The following is a 24,116-nucleotide window of genomic DNA, read 5'->3' on the forward strand; positions in this document are numbered from 1 at the left end:
AACGACAAATACAGACCCCAAGACAGAAAAGGCCATCTAGGTGACAGGACCAGGAAGAAGAACTCTTCCCCTGCTGTCCACTGATTACTGTACCCTCTACCCTTCTGTGGAATACACCTCCCATGTTCACATGGGGAAATGGCCTCCCACTTACTCCAGAACTCGATGACAGGGGACGGTGGCATTCTCGGTGGTCACATTCAGGGATCCATTGGTCTTCTGGAACTCCACACAGTTCTCTACCCGTGGGTCCCAGGGAAGGAAGAAAGAGAAAGGTTGTCAGCCAACATTTGGCAAACTAGAGGAGAATGAGAAGGCATTTTAGGAGAATGAAAGTGAGGTATCTGGAAATAACTGAGTTACAGTTCTACAGAACTCCTCATCCTCAAAAACCCACCTCACCTTTCCCACACACATTTACTATTGGCTTATAAATGTTTTGCATGGATATTCTCCATAAAGCATGATCAGAAAGCATTAGGAAAGATGCTCTGCATGCCAACTGCTTCAGAATATACACTCATTCCCAGGAAGTCAATCCTGTGTAAAGTCACAGCCTTTGAGGAATGGTATGAATGCCTTCTAGAAAGTAATATAGCACAGAGGACAAGAGTTCAGGTACCAGGAGCTCAGAAAGCTCTGGCTTGCATCCTGATGCTCTGGGTATCTGCTGTGTGACCTGTACAAGTGACAGCTCTATGCTCTAAGTGTCACTCCCCTGATCTCTAAAATGTAGACATTCATGTCCCTCTTGTAGGATTGATAGGGGGATTAAATGAAAATAAAAATCTAAAGTGCTCAATAAATTGTGGCTCTTATTATTTGTATGTCACTTTGGAGTTTCACATAGAGAGTTGGCATTCTTTTTAATATTTTATCAGTATAATAATCCCAGGAAATTATTAAGACAGATACTGTTTTCCCCATTGTACATATGAATAAAATGAATCTTCTTAGAAATTGCCTGTGAGGATTCATAAATGATCAAATGTGGGCTGGAATCAAGGTAAACAAACTGTCTAGGTTCTACCTTTAAATACCTAGACTCTGATCCTTCTTGTTATCTCCACTACCACCCGGTACAGGTCACCATCAATTTCAGAGCTCCTAGTTGGCTTCTACCTTCGTTTGCCTTATAACATCTCCATACAGCAGCCAAGATGATTATGTTAAACCTCATCTCAAACCCTCCAATGGGTATCCATCCCACTCAGAGAAAAAAACAAACTCCTTCAGCAGACTTTAAGGCCCTCTTCCTCTGTCCCTCAACATCTCTGACCTCATCTCCCACTTCCACTCCCCCTGTTTCAGTCACACTGGCCCCAGGTTCCTACCTGTATGTTTTGGGCACTGTGCACTGCAAAGCCTTTGTATTTACTGCCCCACTAACTAGAGTGGTTGTCCAATCTTAACAGCTTATTCCCTCTCCTCCTTCAAATTAAAGTGCAACCTCAGTAAGGCCTTTCCTGATTGCCCTATTTAAAATCCCTGACCCCTAAAATCCCAATCCCACTCCCTGTTTTATTTTTCTCCATAGCATTTCTTCTAACAGAATATATATATATATAATATATATATATATATATATATATTTCTATCATAATATATATGATTTACTTATTTTGTTCATGGTCTATCTCCCCCCACTAGAATGACAGTTCTAGGAAATACATTACCATATCCCCAGTGCTTAGAATAGAGCTGAAAGACTGATTGCCTGTGGAAGGCTCTCTCCACTACACCATATCATTCTCCTTGAAGAAAAGCATTATTTCAACAGGATGGCCTATGCCATTCAAGAGGCCAGGCTCTGGGTGAAACCAGACCCATTAAGAGAGGGGACAAAAAATATGTCTGAAAACAAAAGATCCAGGTATTCAGTTTGCCTCAGAATTATCTCAGAGACCCCAAAGATGGATAGGCTTACTAATGTTCTGAAACAAAAGCTCTTAGCCACCAAAATTTCACCAAATTTTTTTCAAGAGGCACTCTGCTGGAATCTGGATGAAATGGTTACTATCTGACAAGTTGGTTGTCAAGGGTGATTCAGTGTACAAAGACACACAAAAAAGAAAAGGAAATAGTAGAATGAAAAAGATTTTTAAACCTTGCTTTCAACAAATCTTTCTTGAAAGCTAGCCAGCTGTGCTAGACACAAAGGGCTATAGAGATAGAGTATTTTCTGCCTTGCAATCTTGTGGACTAGTGGAAAAATCAAGCCACGAAACACAAAAAATGAGGTAAGTACCACAGTAGGGCCAGGGCTCAGTACACATACCACCAAATACATCTGAGAGGAGTCTAATGCAATCTTGGAGTGTCAGGGAGGCACCCACAATTTGACTTCTCAATAGACAAATGATAGTAAAATAAAGGTGTGGAAGAGATGGGCAAGGAACTGCCTAGAAAGGAAGTGTGAAGTATGAGAATGGTAATGGTGAGACTGGGGGTGTAACTCCATGGTAGACACTTGCTTACCATGTGCAAGACCCTGGGTTCAATCCTCAGCACTGGTGCGGGGGGGAAGGCAGGGGCAAGATCATAAGTCAATGAAAAATACCATACTAAACCCTGCAAATGTTTTTCCTTGGCAAGTAAAGAATTTAAACTCCAGTTCTCACTGAATAACTTATCTGCACAAGAAAGAATTGACTGTCTGTTATGGTTTGGACCTGGAATGTCCCCTAAAGGCTCATGTGTTGAAGTCTTGGTCCCCAGTGCAGCAATGTCAAAAAGAAGTGGGGCTTTTGGGGAGGTGATTGGATCATGAGGGCTCTGATCTCATCAGCGGGTTAATTCATTGAGGTATTCATAGCTGAATGGACTCTTGGGAGGTGATAGAAACTTTAGGAGGCTGGGCCTGGTTGGAGGAAGTAGGTTTCTGGGGGTATGCCCTGGGTGTCTATATCTTGTTCCTGCACCTTCCTCACCCTTTCTCTGCTTCCTGGCTACCAAGAGCTGAGCATTTTTTCCTCTACCATGCCCTTCTCATTGATGTTCTGCTTCACCTCAGGACTGAAGCAACGGAACCAGCCAACCACAAACTGAAACCTCTGAACCATGTGCCCAAAGTTTTAGGTTGTTTTTCTCAGGTATTCTGTCACAGTGATGAAAAGCTGACTAACAAAATGCCATTCCCATTTCAAAAGGAGAGGTCTCATGGACAAGTCCTGAAAATATTTGGACAATCAAAGCATGGTGTGTGACAAGAAACCAAGCAGAGCAATGTCAACATGCTCCCCATCTGTGCTCTCCAAAAGGGTAGCACTAGTTCACATAGGTATTTAAATTAAAATTAAGTAAAATTTAAAAATTCTATTCCTCAAATGTACTGGGCCCATTTTAGATGCTGGATAGACACATGTAATTTTGCTATTGTATTGAACAGTGTGGAGAATACTTTCATCCTCACAGACAATTCCTTTGGACATTCTTAACCTAGATTTTTGTTGTTGCTGTTATTTTTAATATATCAGATTCAGTGATTCTATTGGCATAGGTGGCTCACATTGTGTTGGAAGCACAGGAGTTAATTGCTAGTATAAATTTTATTGGTGACCTACAAAACAGCTCATTCCCTAGTTAAGCCCAAATAAATTATAAGTTTGAAGTAGTATCAAAAAGAAGACATGAAAAATAAATAAATTAACAAATAATAGACACATACATCAAACTGTATTTCACATTGAAATAAATAAATGGCTAAATTATATTTTAAAGAAGTCAGTTCTATTTGCATAATACATTAATTGAATACATGAATTTATTTTTTAAAGCCTATGACATTTTTCTTGTGATGCTGGTAAATCTTATTTATTTATTTATTTATTTATTTATTTATATAGGCAGTGTTGGGACTACATTGCCTATACTAGGCAAGTGCTCTACCACTGAGCTACAACCTCAGCCCCATGTGCTTATTCTTTTTATTTTTTAATTTTTTATTTGTTCTTTTTAGTTACACATGAGAGTAGAATGTATTTTGACATATCATACATACATGGACTATAACTAACCATTCTTGTGGTTGTATGTGATATGGAGTTATACGGGTCATGTGTTCCATATATGAACATAGGAAAATTATGTCCGATTCATTCTACTGTCTTTCCCATTCCCATCCCCCCTCCCTTTCCTTCATTCCTAACGAATGAAGCCCTTGCATTACTTTTGATGTGAGTTTTCCATGATCTATTTGACTGAGTTCTGTGAGTCCTGAGTTAAGACTGAGGATTGGGTTGCCTGAGATATTGGGACAATCCCATCGTTGGTGGATGTGGAGAGCAGGAGAAAGAAGGGGACACTACAGTGGTGACCTTACCTGTATTCCATTCATGGTGGCAGCTTCCCCAGGGGAGGTCGGTGGTGAAGCTGCTGAAGAGGTAGAAGAGGGCCCAGGCCAGGACAATGATATAATAGATGTTAAGGAGGATGACAATCATCTGGGAGGCATAGCCAATACCTGGAAATAGGATCTGCAGATTAGGATGGGGATGGTACCCAGATTCTTCACATACCACCCACCACTGTATAGGAAAGAGCTTGCACTCCACTGTCAGTCCCCTAAAGCAGAAAGTGATGCAGTGAAGACTCCAGGCCCAACTCTACCACTCCAGCCCCAAAATGAAATTTCTGGACTCCAACAGCCCTCCAGGGCAGACCAGGACTTTTCTCCTGTCTTCTGCTGCAGTAGGCATGCTTCCTATGCCCTTTCATTTCATCTTCCATCATTTTTTGGGTTGTTTTTTTTTTTTTTTTCTTTTTTTTCCTGTTTTAAGGATTGAACCCAGAGCATTGAGCATGACAGACAAGGGCTCTATCACTGAGCTACATTCCCAGCCCTTTCTAATTTTATTTTGAGACAGGCTTTCAATAAGTTGCGCAGGCTAGCATCAAACTTGTGATCCTTTTGCCTCAATCTCTTGAGTCACTGAGATTACAGGCTTGTGCCACCATGTCTGGTCAATTTCATCACATTCTCAAAGTTCATGAAATTAGTTAGTTTTAAAATGTGTAAGACTAACTTCATGATACTAATAGTTATTGTTCCCCAGAATTATTCTGATGTTTCTGAAAAATAAAAGCACAAGTTAAATGCAGGAAAATACATTTTACATAAGGAGAAATACAAATAGTGAATGAATACTTTTAAAATATGTTCATTCTTTCTAATAATTACAGGTGTATAAAATGAAACATTAATTCTACAGCTACAACCTTATTGCAAGTTTTTACAAAAGATGTTAACACGGTGGTTTCCATACTTGTCTGTATATTAGAATGACCTTGGAATATTTACAAAATTCCAAGCCCAGGATAGACCTCAGACCATTTAAATCACAACCTCTAGGATTGGGCACAGGCCACAGGATATGTCAAAGGTGCTCAACTGATCCCAGTTTGGGAACCACTGATAAAATTAAGGGTTGTTCAAGATATAGACAAAGATGTCTATTCACATCTAGTGACACTCTCGGTTAACATTTTCCTAGAACAATTTAATAAATCTTATCAAGAAATATCAACCTAAGGGCTGGGGTTGTATCTCAGTGATAGAGCACTTGCCTAGCACGTGTGAGGCACTGGGTTTGTTTCTTAGCACTGCATATAAATAAAGGTTTATCAACAACTAAAAAATTTTTTTAAAACCCAGAAGCTTGATTTTTTAAAAAATAGAAAATAAAATGAACTGAAGAGAACATACGTTGTGCACATTCCATGTTAATAAATTATAAATTATATAGAAAGAGAAAGGAAATTTGAAATAAAGCCACAAAACTGAAAACAACCCAAATGCTTCTCAGCAAATGAATGGTTAAACAAACTGTGATACATCCATACCAAGGAATACCACTCAGCAATGAAAAGGAAAAACACTATGGATGCACAGAACAACCTACATGATCCAGGGTTTTAAAGGGCATCATGCTTAGTGACAAAGCCAGACACAAGATCACATACTGCATGAGCCCATTCACATGATGGTCTCAAAATTACCAAATTACAGAGAAAGAGAACAGAACAGGGGAAGCCAGAAGTTAGAGAATGGGTAAGTGTGGTCATAAGTGGGCAGCATAGAGACCACTGTGTTGATAGAACAGTGGATGTCTTGATGGTGGTTACATAAACCTACGTGTGTGATAAAATTACACAAACATACACAAAAGAAGGTGTGGAAAACTGCTGGAATCTGGATAAGGATAGTACTAATATCAATATCAATATCAATATCTGGATAGTACCAATGTCAGTGTCCAGATTTTGCTATTATTACATCAAGGGAAACTGAATGAAGGGTACACAAACCCCTTAGTACTATTTTTGTAACTTCCTGTGAATGTATAATCATTTCAAAATAAAAACTTAAAGAAAATCCTATACAGAGAGAAAAATAATAAAACACACCTTTTTTTTTTTTTTTTTTTTTTTTGGTACCAAGGATTGAACCCAGGGGCACTTAACCACTGAGTCATATCCCCAGCCCTTTTTATTTTTCATTTTGAGGCAGGGTCTCACTAAGTTGCTAAGGCTGGCCTCAAAAACTTTTAATCCTCCTGCCTCAGCTTCTGAGCCACTGGAATTACATGTGTGCATCACCATACCCAGCACAAAACATCCTAAATTTTAAAGTTATTATGTCAAGATTATAGAACTATTACTTTAAGAATTTTTCTTATTTAAAATTCTTTTTAAATGTTTTTAATTAATTAAATGTCTTTTTTAATTAATTAATTTAATTAATTAAAAGAACAAAATCATGGCTATATTTTTAAAATATAATTATTGTTATATATTTAAAATACACATAGCTAAAATAACTGCACTCATTTAACCTAAAGCCTTTGCTGCATCTTATCCCAATTTTTTCCTCATCCTCTGATGGATCAGGTGACCAGTTCAGTGTTCAGTCCACAAACAAAGGTCTAACATGTGTTTATCTTAATCCCAAAACTGTTGCTCTTTACTCAGTCATCCCAAATAAGGTTTATAACCAACTAGAGAAGATACTTGGGAATCAGGCACAGAGTCACTCACCCTCAAAGATGGGACAGATCTTCCTCCAGGCTGTGATACCTCCCTGGCTAGTGTACTGACCCAGTGCTGTCTCCAAGAGGAAGACAGGAATGCCACAGGTAAAGAGGAAGATGAGGTAGGGGATGAAGAAGGCACCTGTGGGAAGAAAACAGGCTATTCATTATCTGTCAATATCCTCTTCATGATCCACATATATGTCCTCCTCCTACCACCCCACATTGCCAGTCATAATCCTGGGGGTTAGGAGCATACACACTGCAGGAGACATCTGTCTAGATGTCCACAACCACCACAGGAATCAAGAATCACCAAGTACTTAGGACCTGCCATGTCCAGGCCTTTTTCACTGTGTGCTTTCAATCTATATCTGTACTCTGCTAAACACCAATCACTCCCTAATGTAACTTGAGGCAATAATAAAGAGTTCACTGAATAACAAATAACCAGGAGTATTAGCACAGCCCACAGTCTATAATTCTTTTCAAAAAAATATTGTTCTTAAGGTCAGGTAGGGGCTTTAAGCAGGCTGAACTCAGATTCCTCTTTAGTAATCTTTCTGCTTCTGTTTTCATTACCACTGACTGAGACCAACTATGAATATCAGAAATGCTGTTTTTTGTTTTTTGTGTTTTTTTTTTTTTTTTTTTTCACTATGAACCTACATCTGCTGCCAAAATGAATAGGGAAGTTCACAGGAAAGAATACCAGAAAAGGGTGCACAGAGAAGGAAACCCAGATATCTTCACGGGGTCCTCTCAAGCCCTTAACTCAGTCCTGGTCAGAACATATGTGTGAAGACACTAACTGAGACAAGGGAAAGAACTATTCAAAAAGGTTAAAAGTGCCGGGCAAGGTGGTGCATGCCTGTAATCCCAGCAGTTCAGGAGGCTGAGGCAGGAGGATCTCGAGGTTAAAAATAGCTTCATCAACTTAGCAAGGCCCTAAGAAACTCAGTGATACTCCGTCTCTAAATAAAGTACAAAAAAGGGCTGGGGATATACCTCAGTGTTTTAAGTGCCCCTGGGTTCAATTTTCGGTACCAAAAAAAAAAGTTAAAAGTAATGTTGCTGATATGGTACCTATTCTCCCCAGCCATGCTGAATAATCTCAAGAATCACCTGGTATTAATAGAGTATGCAGAAGACCATTTTCTCAGTCATGGGGAATAATTAGCCTTGGACTGAACAAAACTCTCAGACCTACCTAACAATCTTAAAAGCAAGATTCAAAAGGATCAAGAGGTTTCTCTGGTCTCAAAAGAATTCAGGAATATCTGTAGACTAGTTTTATGTTTAGCAACCAATAAAGCAAAAATTTCACCAGGCCTGGAATCCAGTTTCTTTGCTGCAGAGCAAAGAAGTAAGAAACATTACTCATAACAAGTAGATAAATCAATTGATTATCTATAAGTAGATAAATTGATCAATTTAACCTGATCCATAATTTAAGCAGGTGTTAGAATTAGCAGATGATGGCATTTTAAAATTTATCATGCCAGATGTAGTAATGCACACCTGTAATCCCAGCAACTTGGAAGGCTGGGGCAGCAATTTAGTGAAGCTGAGTAACTTAGCAAGACCCTATCTCAAAACAAATATATAAAGGGCTAGGGATATAGCTTAAAGGCTAAGCATCCCTGGTTCAATCCACAGTACCAAATAAATAAATACATACATACATAAAACTTATAACTACTGCATATGTTTTTTAAAAGTTAAAGAAATGAAAGATATTTTAAAAGACCCAAGTAAAACTACAACATATGAAATAAAAAGTATACTGGGTAGGTATAGTAAAAGAAAAGATTAGTGGAGGAGCTGCAATCTGGGGATGTGGCTCAGTGTTTATCATGGGTAAAGTTCTAGGTTTGATCCCCAGCAGAAAATAATAATAATAATAAATTGGAGAAAAGATTAGTTTGTTTTCCAGATGCACCTGTAATCCTAGCTACTTAGGAGGCTGAGGCAAGAGGGTTGCTTGAACTCAGGCATTCAAAGTCAGCTTGGTCAATACAGCAAGACTCTGTCTCAAAAAAAAAAAAAAAAAAAAAAAGAATGAATGAAAAGAAAATTAATGGTTTGAAGCATAGCAAAAACTATCCAAAATAAAACACAGAGAAAAATGAGAGTTTTTTTTTTTTTTTTTTTTTAAAGATCAGGTGTCAGTGAGCTGTGGGACAACTTTAAAAAGACTAATATACTTGTAGTTAGAGCCTGTAATGGAAGCAAAAGGGAAGAAGTGTCAGAAAAGGTTTGAAGAAATAAAGACAGAATTTTTCGAATTTGGTGAAAAAGTATATAGATGCAAGAAGCTCACAAACACCAAGAGAAGAAACATGAAGCAACATAAACCAAGGCACATCATAATCACATTATTTAAACAGTGATAAGAGATTTTAAGGGAAAAATCTTTTAAAGTAACTAGAAGAAAAAGATACATATGTTCAGACAAATAAAGGCAAGGATAGCAACAAATTGATCATTGAAAACAATGCAAACAAGTAATAGAGGAGCACATTTGTTAAAGTAACGACTGGTGGCAGGTGGCGGGGGTCGACCTGGAATTCTATACCAACAAAAATACTGTTCAAAAAGGAAAGTGAAATAAAAGCTGTTTAAGACTTGCAAAACCTGAAAGAATCCATCACCAGCAGGCCCATACTACAAGAAATGTTAAAGAATTTCCTTCAGGCAGAGGGAAATGATAATGCCAGAAAGAAATACACACCCACAAAGGAATGAAGAATTTTAGAAACAGTAACTTTGTGAGTAAACATATAAGACTTGTTTTCTTATTATTCAAATCTCTTTAAAAGATAGTTGACTAGTTAAACAAAATAACAACAATGGAATGAGTTTATAACAAGTGGAAAAATAAAATGTGTAACAAGAGCACAAAGGTCAAGAGGATAGAAATTTAATTGTAGTATAAAGTTCTTATATACAAATTGGTACAATATCACTTGAAGATAAACTGTGATGTTAAAGATGTATACTACAAAGTCTAAAGTAACCACTAAAGTAATACAACAAAGAATTCTGACTTATAAGCCAGCAAAGGAAAAAGCTAATAATGGAATAATTTAAAAATTCAATTAATCCAAAGAAGACAGGAGAACAAAGAAGAATGAATAGGACAAATGCAAAACATGTACAAGATGATGGATTTAAACCTAATCATGTAGATAAATGTATTAAATATAATGGTCTAAATATCACAGTTAAAAGAGATGGTTGGATTGATTTACAAAAAAAAAAAAAAAAAAACAACTACCAAGACTCAACTATTTGCTCCCTAAAAGAAATGTACTTCAAATAAAAAAGACATTTAAAGGTTAAAAATAAAAGTATATATATATATATATATATATATTTTTTTTTTTTTTTTTTTTTAAAGAATATAAAAAGATTTATCATGAGGTGTGTTGGCTCAAGCCTGTAATCCGAGCAACTCAGGAAGACTGCAAGTTCAAGACCAGTCTCAATTTATTAAGACCCCGCCTCAAAGTAAAAAAGGGTGGGGAGGTGGCTCAGTATTGTAAAAAACCCTGGGTTAAATTCCCAGCACCCACCCTAAAAAAAGAAGATATTCATGCTAATAATAATCAAAAGGAAGATGGAATGTTTACCTTAATTATCACATGAAGCAAATTCAGAACAAAGTATAAAGAAGGCCATTTCGGTAATGACAAAGGAGTCAATTCATCAAGAAGACATCATATCTTAAACTCATATTCTCCTAAAAACAGAACTTTAAAATACATGAAGCAACTACTAATAGAACTGCAAGGATAAATAAATTACTCATTAAGGGCTGTGGAGATAGCTCAGTTGGTAGAGTGCTTGCCTTGCAAGCATAAGGCCCTGGGTTCAATCCCCAACACCACCAAAAAAAAAAAAAAAAAATTACTCATCAAAGTCAAAGATTTTTTTAATATAATATCTGCCTATCAATAGTTTATAGGACAAGATGACAGAAAATCAATATGAATAAAATGAATTGAAAACTGTATCAACCAACTTGACTTACATAACATTTACAGAACATTCTAACCAACAACAGTAGAATATAAATTATTTTCAAGTGTACATGAAATATTTACTAAAATAAACTATATCCTGGTCCACAAAACAAATTTCAACAAGGTAAAAAGGATTCAAATCATACAAAATATGTTCTCTGACAAAATTAGAAATCAATGAGATAAAGACCTTGGAAACTTCCCACATATTTAGAAATTGGGTAACACCCTTCTAAATAACACAAGGATCAAATAAAAAAAGAGAAATTAGAAAGTATCTTGAGTGAAATGAAATAAAATACAACATATCCAAATTTGTGGATGCTGCTAAAGTAGTATTTACAGAGAAATGTATAGTATTAGATGACTATTACTATAAAAGAAGACAAAGTTCAAATCAATTACCTCAGCTTCCACCTTAAGAAGTGAGAAAAATGAGGACAAATGAAACCCAATGTAAGTCAAGGAAATAGTGAAAATCAATGAAATAGAAAACAATAGAGAAAATCAATGAAACCAAAAGCTGGTTCCTTGAGAAAATATAATTTATATACTCTTAGATGATATAAATTATCAGTCTGATGAATGAGAGACATGTCATTAATACACATTCTATAGTTATTAAAAGGATAATATGAACAACATATATGAACAACTTTATGCCAATAACTGCAACAATTTAGGTGAGGTAGACAAATTCCTTGAAAAATGCAAACTACCGAAACTTACTCAAGAAGAAAGAGACCATCTGAATTGCTCTATAACTATTTTAAAAATCGATTTTTTTTGTGTGTGGGGGGGGGATAAAAAACATGAAGAAAACTGCAGTCCCAAATGACTTCACTGTTGAATTTTCTAAACAAAGAAATAATGCCAATTCTACAAAAATTGATAAACTGTTTTAGAACATTGTGGGGCAGGTGGGGGAGGCTTTCCAACTCATTCTTTGAAACCAGCATTATTGTGATAACAAAAGCAGACTAAAAACACTAAAAGAAAAGAAAATAAAGACCAACATCATTCATGAACATAGAACCAAAAATTTTGCATATTATATTAGCAAATCAATCCACAAAAATTATGTAAAAAGGATAATATATTACATAGTAGAGTTTATCAGAGATATATAAGATGGGTTTAAATTTTTTAAAAAAATCTATGTAGGACTGGAGTGTAGCTCAGTAGTAGTGTGTTTACCTAGTATGGGTAAGACCCTGGGTCCAATCCCCAGTACCACAAAATACAAACAAACAAATCAACGTAATTTTTAATATTAACAAATTAAAAAGGAAGAATCATACGAGCATTATATAGATGAAGAAAAAGTATTTGACTGAACACAACAGTCATTCCTGATAAAACTCTGAGAAAATGAATAGAAGAGAATTCCCTCAACCTGGTAAAGGGTATCTACAAACACCATACAATAGCAAACAATAGTGAAAGACTGCTAAGACTGAGAAGAAGACAAGGGTGTCTTTCTCTTTTGTACCAGGGATTGAACACAAAAGTGTTTCACATCTGAGACACATCCCCAGTCCTTTTTATTTTTTATTTTGAGACAGGGTCTCACTAAGTTGTTGAGGCTGGCCTTGAATTTGTGATTTGCCTGCATCTGCCTCTGTAATCACTGGCATTGCAGGTATATACCACCACACTTGACAAGGGTGTCTATTTTTACCACTTGTATTCAACACTGTGCTTAAGACTTTAGCCAGGGAAATAAGATAAGTCCGGGAATTAAAGACTATTTACATTGAAAAATAAAAAATAAAACTGCTTTATTTGTAGATGACAGGATGATATTCTATGCTGAAAATCCTCTGGAATGTACACAAATAAATCTATTAGAACCAATAAGTGAATTCAGCAAGGTTGCAGGATACAAGATCAGAATACAAAAATCAATTGTACTTCTAGATATTAGGAACAAATAATCACAAGAAATGACACAATCACAATAGCATTAAAAATATGAAAAACAATAAATCTGACCAAAGTCATAAAAAGTGTGTGCAGTCACAACTACGAAACATTGCTGAAAAAAATTAAAGACCTAAATAAATGGAGAGACATACCATGTTCATGGGTCAGAAGAGTCAATATTCTTTTTTCCCCCCAGTAGTATTCAGCTTAATCACATTGTAGTGTATCCAATCTCCAGAACTTTTTTAGCTTGCAAGACTGAACCTCTACATCCATTAAACCACTTCACATTCCACACCCAATCTTCAATCCCCTTCAACCCTCTGGCAATCACCATTGTACTTTCCACTTCTATCAATTTGACTACTTTAGATACCTTGTACAAATGGAATTATGCAATATTTGTCTTTTGGTGACTGGCTTCTTTTACTTACCATAATGTCTTGGAGGTCCATTCATGTTGCAGCATGTGACAGGATGTCTCTCCTTTTCAAGGCTAACTAATATTCCATTGTATGCATATAACATATGTCTATGTCTATCCAATCATACATCCATGGTCATTTGGGTTGCTTCCACCTCTTGGCTATTTTGAACAATGCTATTACAGATGGGATGTGCAAATATCTCTTTGAGACCTGTTTCAATATTCTTAAGATGTCATTTCTTCCTAAATTGATTGATAGACTATAATCCCAATCATAATCTGAGTGGAATTTTTGATAGAAATTGACAAAATGATTCTAAAATTCTAGCCAAACAACTTCAAAAAAGAAGAAATTTTAGTCTCCATTCAACTTTCGTATTTACATTATTATAAAGCTCCAGAAATTAAGATGGTATGTTATTGGTGTTAAACAAATAGATAAATGGCACAGAAGAGAGTTCAACCTCAGGCTCACACATATAGGGACAAATTTTTTTTTTTTTTTTTTTTTTTGTGGTGCTGGGGATTGAACCCAGGGCCTTGTGCTTTCAAGGCAAGCACTCTACCAACTGAGCTATCTCCCCAGCCCAGGGGACAATTTATTTTTTACAAAGACATTAAGGGAATTCATTGGAAAAAGGATAGCTTTTTCAGCAAATGATGCAGGAACAAGTGAACATCCATACACTGAAACAAAACTTCAATTCAAAACTTCACTGTATTAAAGAAATCAACTCAAAATAAATCATAGACCAAAATGTAAAACCTTAAATCGTAAAATTTCTGGAAGAAAATATAAGGCTATATGTTGGACAAGATTTTTTTATGTGATACCAAAAGTAGTTCATAAAGAACAGTGATAAACTGGATCTCATGAAAACTTAGAATGCCTGCTCTTCAAAAGACTGCCAAGAAAAGGAAAAAGACAAGACTTAGAATGAGAAAAAATATTTGTAAAAGGTATATTTGATAAAAGACTGTGCCTTGAATATATAAAGAAGTCTCAATAGCAAGGTATGAACTACTGACACAAGAAAACTATGGATGAATCTCAAAATGATTATGATGAATGAAAGAAACTAAATAAAGAAAAGTACACAGTTAACGCTTACATTTATATAAAATTCCAAGCAAAACAAACTAATGTGTGATGACAGAAAACAGATCAGTGGTTACATTGGGATGCCATAGCAGCGGGTGGAAGGGTGTTAGGAGGGGATAGGAGAAAACTTGGGGGCGTAATGGATATGTTCATTATCTTGATTGTGGCAGTGGTTTTGTGAGTGTACATGTAAGTCACTTTAACAAATTGTACACTTTAAATATGTGTAGTTTATATTAAAGGGGAACAGACTTCTCATATTCTTCACCTTCTAAATCTTCTTCCAAATCTCTAGTTTGGAAGTAGTCTACACATCCATAATTCAAGTACCACGGGGGCACTTGATTACTGTGAGGGTGAAGAAATAAAGGTTGTAAACAATTCATCCTAATAAGTCCATAAATTGATCTGATGTGTTGGATAAGCAGGAAACATTAGGGAAGACAGAACCTGTCAGTAGCTGATATGAACATATTGGCTGAGAGACCCAATCACGCCAGAAAGGCTTATCAGCTCATCTCAAGCCCTTCCCCTTGTCTCTGCTGCCTGCTGTTTCCCAACAAACCAAGACAATGTTTAACTGCATGGGTCCCTTGGTCAGCTCTGCTCTCCTCCTCCTCTGCCTCATCAGCATCAGGCAGCCTGCCTCCAGGGACGGAGTCCACACCTGCCAGGAGGAACTATTGGCTCTAGGAGCATAGAAGGGACCAGAGGTGAGATGGAACCCAAGAGGGACCCAGGCGCAGTCCAGAGAGTCCTGAAGGGCACTCCTCCTCTTTCACTCCCTCAGGCTTCACTATCAAAAGATGGAGTTAGTCCTGGAGATGAAGAATGGAGTTCACATTACCCATACTCCCATATCATCCAAGCTAATCTCCTCAAAATTCTAAAATCTGCTTACTTTCCTCCCATGAGATAGGACAGACCACACTCCCATCCTAGAAAGGAATTGTTCAGTTGGTTACTCCTCTCAAAAGGAGTGTCACTGTAACGTCCCAGCTACTTTTTAAAGATATTTTTTAATATCCTACATGAGCAACAAGAGAGAGCCTCCATGAACATTTATGTGCTCTAATCGACAATAGCTTGACCAATAGTGGTCATTGAATAATTCACTAAAAATGGTAACAATTGTCAAGTACTACTAAAATATTGCCTATTGCTTTTCTAAGAAGAAAAGTCTCATTTCTCTTTATTCTTTGGTACCTACAAACAGCCTCAAGGCTATGGTTTTCACTTAGTCCTCTTTACATTGCTGCCCCTATTCATCTTCTCCTCTCTCTCCTTGTAGTCTAAAGCTAAGGTTCATTTTATTACTGCCCTTCCCCTCCAAGATGCCTCTTTCTGAGAAGTCCAGCTGTCATACATTCTGCAGTGACTTCACCTGGCCAGGTCATGGTCCCAGGTATTCTGCTGGAGAGGTCCCAGCTAAGGGCTGTAGTCTCACAATGGCCAGCAAGGCCCCACCTGGTCTGTGCCCCCATGCTGCATTTACTTTTTTTTTTAAGTTGTTGATGGACCTTTATTTTATTCATTTATTTATACATGGTGCTGACAATCGAACCCAGTGCCTCATACATGCTAGGCAAGCGCTCTGCCACTGAGCCACAATCCCAATCCCATTACTTCTTAACCACATCTTCTATTCACTCCTCCTGCTCCAGGCTCACTGGCCCCTTTGGGGCTTCTCAAACAAGACCTTCAACCTCTTGTTTAGGACCATTAAACCTTTATTTTCCTTTGTCTGGAAACTTTCACCTCCTATATCCTAAGGCCAACTCTCTCACTCCTGGAAAGACTTTGCTCAGACATTCTCAATGAAGCCCCCTCTGACCAAGCTTTTTACAATTGCCACCACCCACACCCCCACTCCTGATCCCTCTTACCTAACTCTATTTGGTCTTTCCCCATAGCACTCTTTGACTTCTGATATAAAGTCTATGATACTTGTTTACTATGCTAATTGTTTATTTCCCATCTCCCTCCTCTATAATGTAAGTCCCACAATGACTAGGCCTTGGTCTATTGTTTATAGATACATCCCCTAGAATTCATACCTCAATGGATATTTGTTGTTTAATGACTGTGAAAGTCAGGGCTTGGTTGGCTGTGTGCTTCTTCAAGTGACAGACTGAAAGCCTTTAGGGTGAGGCAGGTACGTGGGGGTAGATGGGGGTCCTGGACACTGGGAGAGTGTTTACCTAGGAGATGACTGAGGTGGGCATCTCTCCACCAATGTCCCTGAAAAATCCTACTGGTTGCTTTTGATCTGAGATGGGCTTCTTATAATACTCTCTCAACTTCCCCATTTTTCAACAGCCCCTTCCCTGCTCTGGAACTCATATCAAATTAGATCTACCAAATGATAAAGCTGAAAAAAACCAAAAAGACATCACCTATATTTTTAGTATGGAACTAAAACTTGCTTTAGGACTTTTTTTTTTTTATCCCTGACGTTCTCACTGAACAAATACTATTACTAATAAAGTTCCCCCAAGTACAAAAGTGACTGTGTGAATCTGTTCACACAGAAGGATCCCAGATCAAGATCCCAGAAGGAGGTTGGTAGAATACATTTTCTAGGCTTGGTACATCCCTGGAGTATCCCAGCATCCTTCCCCAGGACTTGTTCAGAACATCCCCATGAACCCAAACCACAGTCTTGGAACTATGAGCTTAAATAAAATCACTAAACCAGGAGCAAAGGGGTCAAACCAATCTAATGCTGTCCATTGTCTTAACGCTTCTACCCCAAATCAGCAGCAAAAGATTCTCTCAGAAAGAGACCTCAATCTCTTTTTGACAAAAAGATGACAAATTGAATTGCTCAGGTCCATTTTCTGTAGGAGCTTGTTTTCCTTGGGAGTTGAGGGGAGTTAATTGGTAACTAAAAGGAACATCAAAAATCAGAAAAATAGGCAGGTCTAATTTCCCCTAAAGACCATACATATTCTTGATCAATCCTCGGCAAAGGAGCCTTTTCATTAATTCACCCAGTAGCCCTGGATGACTCATGCCCTTCAGAACAAACTTGGGCACTAACCTGTAGCTCCAAAGTCCTTCACAATACTTCTCTCCAGCTGCTGTCATCCATCAGCAAATAGAGAGGAGGCATGCTAAGGCCTCATGCTGGATCAGGGGATGAAATTTTGTGAGTGGTGGCCTAAGGGTTAAATAAAGAACCTGACTAAATCTGAGGAACCCTAACAATGATTTAACTATCTGTTGGGATCAGTGTATAAAAGGCAGGCTCTTTTCAGGGGAGGAAGAAACCTCAGCAGCCACCCTACTAATTGCCTCCACCTTCCCACACAAGCACCCACTGGAGAAACCAAAGGCCACAGGTAATCTTTTCTTCCTGTCCCTGAATTTTGATGCAAGATAGAGCCAGCATATTCTCAGGCCTGCACAAACTTACCATAAAACCCTGTTGCAGAACTTGGACCCCAAAGTTTCCAGACAAACAAAGCTGCTCCTGTCACTGCTCCAGTTTACTGCCCCTTCTTCAGCCTAGTGGTTTTGCTTTAAACCTGTACATCACTATTTCCCATCTCTTCATGCCATTCCTACTAATTCCCAGGCCAATCCTTACCCAATTCCAGAGAGGCTTTGGGGAAAGCTGCTCACCTCCTAATCTTTCTGCCACATGAGGAGCTAAGCTGGTTACTAAGTTCCAGATACAGAGTCCCATTGCCCAGCTTAGTCACCAACTCCTGCATGTGCCCTGGGCCAACCTCATCCCTCCACTGAATTCTCTAAAGGGAAGGTGCTCTGGCCCAAATTCCTCAACAAACATCTGTCCAGGGCTACAGAAGTTTGAAGACTCCCTCCTTCCCTCACAGTGCAGACTGAACAAAGTCCTGTGATTTCAGGCCACTGGCCAGAAATTCCTAGGGAGAAAGAACATCTTAGTCATTCCCACACTCTGAAAAAACACAAGTTAAATTTCAACCTCAGGTTCAATCCCCAATTGCCACAAACCTGGGAATAAGACTCTATGGTCTCAGAACATATCTCTTGTGTTCTCCCTCAGAACTTCCACCTCCACACTAGCATGGTGCTTTCTTTCTCTAAAATCTCTGGGAGAATCAATCTTGATGGGTTTGGAGGCATCTACTCCCCTGAAAAAAGGGTGGGTGTTGCATTAGAGTACCCTCTAATCCTTGTGGCCTATGAAATGCCCACTCCTATAGGCTGCAGCCTCGCTACAAAACCAGTACCAGAATTCGCAACCCCTTCCTTGTAAGCTTTACCCATCAACAGGAGATCTTCCTAACCACACTGATTATCCAAAACTCTTAAGTATCTGGGAAATACCTCTGGATCTTCCCACAGGAATGTGAAATTCCCTGAAAGTGGGTTGGCTATAGCAGAATGACCTCCACTGCTCTGGGGATGACAGAGTTACTCCAAGAGGCTGAACTGGAAGTCAGTGAGGAGCCAATATGCATACATGCATGTACACACACGATTACAGTGAGAAAATTTTTAAAGAGCCACTGAGGTCAAAAGTTATATACCGGTGGCTGTTGAACAATGGATAGCTTAAGGAATATCATGATGCCTGATGAGTAGGGAGAAGCCACAAGACCAAGACTGAGGAATCTCAAGACTACAGGTCAGTTTGGTATCAACATCATCATCAATGTAGCTACTATTTATTAAACACTTTACATACATTAACTCTATCCTTACAACAACCTTGAAAAGCAGGTATTTATAGTAGCATCCACTGAGGTTCTGAGAGTTTTAAGCAACTTTCTCAAGATCACACAGAAAGTAGCAGAGCCAGAATCCAAATCTTGATCCATCTTGTTCCAAGCCTGTCTTCATACTTCTATGAGGCCATGCTATAAAAAAGAGCCCTAGAACACTCACATAATTGTTTTAGGTCTGTTTCCTGCAGGATGTCCTCAATGACCTCTCAGGGTCCTTCCAGTTTCAGCATTCTATGCACCTATGGGACTCCCCAAAGTGGCAATGAGTGCAGGAGATGGAATCATCCTCCTTCTGGGAGTGGGTGGGGTGGCGCAGTGGTTCTCACCTCCCCCATTTTTGTAGCAGAGATAGGGAAACCTCCAGACGTTGCCTAAGCCAATGATCTCCCCAGCCACTGACAGCACAAACTCCATCTTGTTGTTCCAGTGCCCCCGCTCCAGGGTGCCATCTTCCTCCGCCTTTTCCATGACTGGATACACTGGTTTTGTCTCTCCATTACTGGTTGTGCCTGAGACCCTGCTATCCATCCCACCTGGAAAACAAGTGGGAGGTTCTGTTACTGTTGGAAACCCCAAAGGAAAGCCTCCTCCCTGCACCAGAAAATGTCCAAAAGAATAAATGCACTGGAAGAGGGTAAATTCCTTGTCTTTGTATGTAGACCCATGTTCTCTCATTGATAGAATTGGGTAACAACTACTGAGATATATTCATTTCTCATTTTAGCAAGAAAGCATTGATACTGAAGGACAGTTTTTTCTTCCATGACACAGGCTCTCTTGGGTTTGGGCTTTGGAGCACAGAAGGAATCACAGCCTCTGGCTAGCTTAGTTCTCACTATCGCCCTACCCCTGCCACAGCTGGATTAGCTTGTGCTTCAGTTTCTTTATTCTGTATTCTGGAGACCATTGAAAGGGTGAGATTTTACATATCCTCAAAGCCATTAATTTTCCTTGCACTTACCCTAAGGAAGTAATAGTGACTGTGGGTAAAAGATTTGGTATCTAGCATGTTCATTTTTTGTAACAGCAAAAAAATTAGAAAATATATAAATGTTCAAAAACAGCAGATGGGTTAATAAATTGACAGATATATACAATGAACTACTTTATAATTATTAGAAACTTTGTTGCAAAAAGTATATTGAAACAAAAAGGTACCAGCAGCCAGGAGTATTGAAATTTCAAAGCCAGCCTCAGCAAAAGCGAGGAACTAAGCAACCCAGTGAGACCCTGTATCTAAATAAAATACAGAAAAATAGGGCTGAGGATGTGGCTCAGTAGTTGAGTGCCCCTGGTTCAATCCCTATACCCCAAAAAACAAAAACAAAAAAAAATAAAAATAATAAAAGGGTATTTACACTATATGAAGTAAAAACAGTATTTATGACATAATTATTTTTGACAAATATTTTATAAAGTATTTACATGAATTGAACAATTAGGATATACACTAAAATGTTTCTCTCTTAGGGGATGGATTATAATAATATTTTGCTTATCTACATTTTTTAGTTTCATCAAAGAACATGTTTTATTGAGTTACACCAGTGACTTTGAACAAGATAAGCTGAGCTATCCAGGTTCTTAATCCTCCATTTCTCTCTGAAAAATAAACTAAGGATTTATTTTTGTTTGTTTTGGTGATGACAAATGTAGGAATCTGTTATAGTATAGAAGACAGCAAAAATGAATAAAGAGTCATAGTTCTAAGTTTTCACAGCCAGAAATGTCCTAGATTGCTATTGGGATCAAGGTTAAGATTGGATCTTGCTCACTTTAGTGAGCAACTACTATAAAAAAATAGGCACTTTACATACTTCTCACGGGTAGCATGCTACAGTTGAAAGGACAGGAGCCATAGAGCCAGGGGAGCCTAGTTCCAACCCTTAGCTTTTAGTCTCATACCACTGCCTGACTTCAGAAAAGTTAATGAATATAGCTCAACCTTGGTCTGCTCATTTGTGAAAGTAGGAATGATGTGACATACATAGCTGCAAGGATTAAATAAGGATGAATTTCACCAAATGATAATTTCATTCTCACAACAACCCTGAGATGTAAGTATTAATACTGCCACTTTATAATTAAGGAAGCTGCTGCTCAGAGAAGTTAAATAATGTGCAGAGCATGGTGGCATACAACTGTAATCCCAGCAACTCAGGAAGCTGAGGAACAAGGATCACAAGTTCAAAGCCAGTCTCAGGAACTTAGCAAGGCCATTAGCAAATAGCAAGACCCTGTCTCAAAATAAAAAATTAAAAAGGGATGGGGATGTGGCTCAGTGGCTAAGCACCCCTAGGTTCAACCTAGGTTCAATCCCTAGGACAGAGAGAGAGAGAGAAGAGAGAGGGAGAGAGAGAAATAATGTGACGGTCGCCAAATAGCCAGCAAATTGCACTGCTATGACTTAAACCCACTCTGTCCCTCCTGCTCTTCCAATTACACTCTTGAATTACACTGGCTGCCTAAGTTTATCAGCATGTCTGATGTATCTTCTAATGACGTCCCCACCCTGATTTGATGCAGTGGCCCCTCTTGTAGAGAAGTGGTCAGGTGGACTTTTTCATAAGCCTCAGAAAGAGTTCATGTTAACAGAACTTTCCCAGCAGGAGCTCCTTCAGTCCATAGTTCTGCTCTGGCTTTTCCTCCTCAGTGAAGCTACCTAAGGGATCCAAAATGTCAGAGAGAAGGTCAGGGAACAGAAGTAACCTTGCTCATTTGATAAATTAGGAATGGGCTCCAAAGATTGTTTGTGGATTAAGAAGACTCTAGCAACTGTCCCTAAGAGAGTTCCTCAGTCCTTTTGAGACAGTTCACAAAAGCCTTGTGCTGATGCTGGGCCTCCCTTACCAGCTATCTGGTGGATGTCTTCCAGTGATGGAAAGCCATCTCCCTTTACTTCTTCACCCTCCCAGGCCCTAGGAGAAACAGTAGTCCTTTCTCTTGTCCTCAGTGCAGTTCTTCCCAGGGGTAGCATGCTACAGTTGAAAGGACATGAGTGTAGAATCAGAGGAACCTGGTTTCAACTCTTAGTTTTTTCTCATACCACTGCATGACTTCAGAGAAGTTAATGAATAACTCAGCCTTAGTCTGCTCATCTGTAGAAGTGAGAATGATGTGACATACGTAGCTATAAGGATTAAATAAGGAGATATTTCTTCATGTAGTAAAATATCAGGCACTCAATTTTATTTTATTTTTAAAATTTTCTCTCAATTCTGTTGAAGAGTTGACCATTATCTCATTTCACAGAGAAGAAGACCTTCATTTTCTGGGAATTGAACCCAAAAGTCTTTCCTCTCAATCTAGCATTCTCTTTTTCCAACTTACATTGTCCCTTTTAAGTTATCAGCCACCCAAATTTCAGAAAGTCAAGAAAATAGCATACAGTCTGCATATGCCTACCTAAGTGTCAGAAACATTTTCTAGGAGAAAATAAAAAATTCTTTGGTCATAGGTCCTATGGATTCCACTAAACTGCCTTCTGAGACCCAAAAACAGAAAAAAAGAAGAAAAGAAAACATTCCAAACCTTAGTGAAGTCGCTGCCAGAAGTCCAGTCAGGGGAGAAGAATTATCTAGGGGGAAGGGGAAGGTGCTGGCTATTTAAAGTGTGGGACTTGTAATCCTAAACTTGGCCCAGCCCACATTCCGCCCTGCTGCCTCCCGCCACCCATGTTCTCCCCTCCCCAGGCCACCAGACAATCCACACGAGTGATTTCACAGCCTGGGGACTGTGTGCAACCCTGCAGGTCAAGCCAGTTGCTTGTGAGTTTATCATACACTGTGTCTCTTCCCCGTAGCTCACGTGCCTTCCCCTTTTAGTGACTTTGGAATCTCTCTAGAGGGATCTGGCCTTCCAAGTCCCCTCCCCAACACAGGTGCTCCTCTAAATTCATCAAGAATAAGTGCTTTTTGGGTCAAGTGCAGCATGGATTAATTTAAAAGTACATTTATCTTATTCTTTTACGTCTAACAATCTGGAATGGACAATGATTTAGAAAAAGGAGACACCAACTGCAGAACTCTGGTAAGTCAGAAGAACTTCCTAAACATAGACACACACACACACACACATTTAAATACATATAGAAAAAGTCTGAAAAAAATTCACTCAATGGTTAACTATTAACCATTCAGTTTTATTCATAGTATTGGATCAGGAGAGTAAAGGAAACTTTTTACTTCCAATTTTTAAAGTTTCAATATTGTGTGAATTTTGAAATTATAAACTAGAATTTTTTTTTTTTTTTTTTGTACTGGGAATTGAACCCAGTGGTACTCAACCACTGAGCCACATCCCCAGCCCTTCTTATTTTATTGTACTTAGAGACAGGGTCTTGCTAAGTTGTTGAGGCTGGCTTTGAACCCACAGTCCTCCTGCCTCAGCCTACCAAGCCCCTGGGATTACAGGTGTAAACCACCACCCAGCAATATATATATACTAGAATTTTAAAAAAAAATAAACACAGAAAAGGAAATGCCAAGGTTTAAAGCCAAAGCAAAGTCCTGTCCCAAAAGGAATTGGTGGCAAGCCTGAGGTGGACAGAGCTAACTACCGGAACTTCAATTTTAGGCAGGAACAGCCCAAGGAGGCAGCCATAGAGAGTAAGCATCATATTCTGGGCATGGTGCTGAGGGATCAGGGTAGATCCTTTGTTGGAAAATTGCTTAGGCTTCCACACCAGCCAAATACACGGCCGGAGAGCTGCTTCTATCTCTTTGTAGGTCAGGGTCTTAAGCAAGGTGTCCAACTTCTTTTGTGTTTTGTTTTGTTTCATTTTGTTTTCATTATGAGGCATCCGACTTCTGAGTCTCCTTTTCTCATTTATAAAATGTGGAGAATTTTCCTTATCTTGAAAAATTGCGTGACATTTCAGGAAACAAT

At 38.5% G+C, this 24,116-nt stretch overlaps 1 pseudogene across 1 annotated transcript in view; it reads right to left on the reverse strand.

Moving 5' to 3' along the window:
* Nucleotides 1-22,721, reverse strand: part of LOC306661944 (sodium- and chloride-dependent GABA transporter 2-like) — a 37,390-nt pseudogene extending 14,669 nt beyond the window's left edge. The window contains exons 1-5 of the transcript XR_013766652.1: nt 22,080-22,721; nt 19,556-19,762; nt 7,036-7,170; nt 4,322-4,462; nt 151-239 (exon numbers count right to left, since the gene is read on the reverse strand). The product of XR_013766652.1 is annotated as a sodium- and chloride-dependent GABA transporter 2-like (transcript). The remainder of the gene's footprint in view (nt 1-150; nt 240-4,321; nt 4,463-7,035; nt 7,171-19,555; nt 19,763-22,079) is intronic.
* Between the last annotated feature and the right edge of the window lie 1,395 nt (nt 22,722-24,116).

The sequence above is a fragment of the Sciurus vulgaris genome (genome assembly GCF_902686455.1).
Source record: "Sciurus vulgaris genome assembly, chromosome: 5".
In the NCBI taxonomy this organism is placed as follows: Eukaryota; Metazoa; Chordata; class Mammalia; order Rodentia; family Sciuridae; genus Sciurus; species Sciurus vulgaris.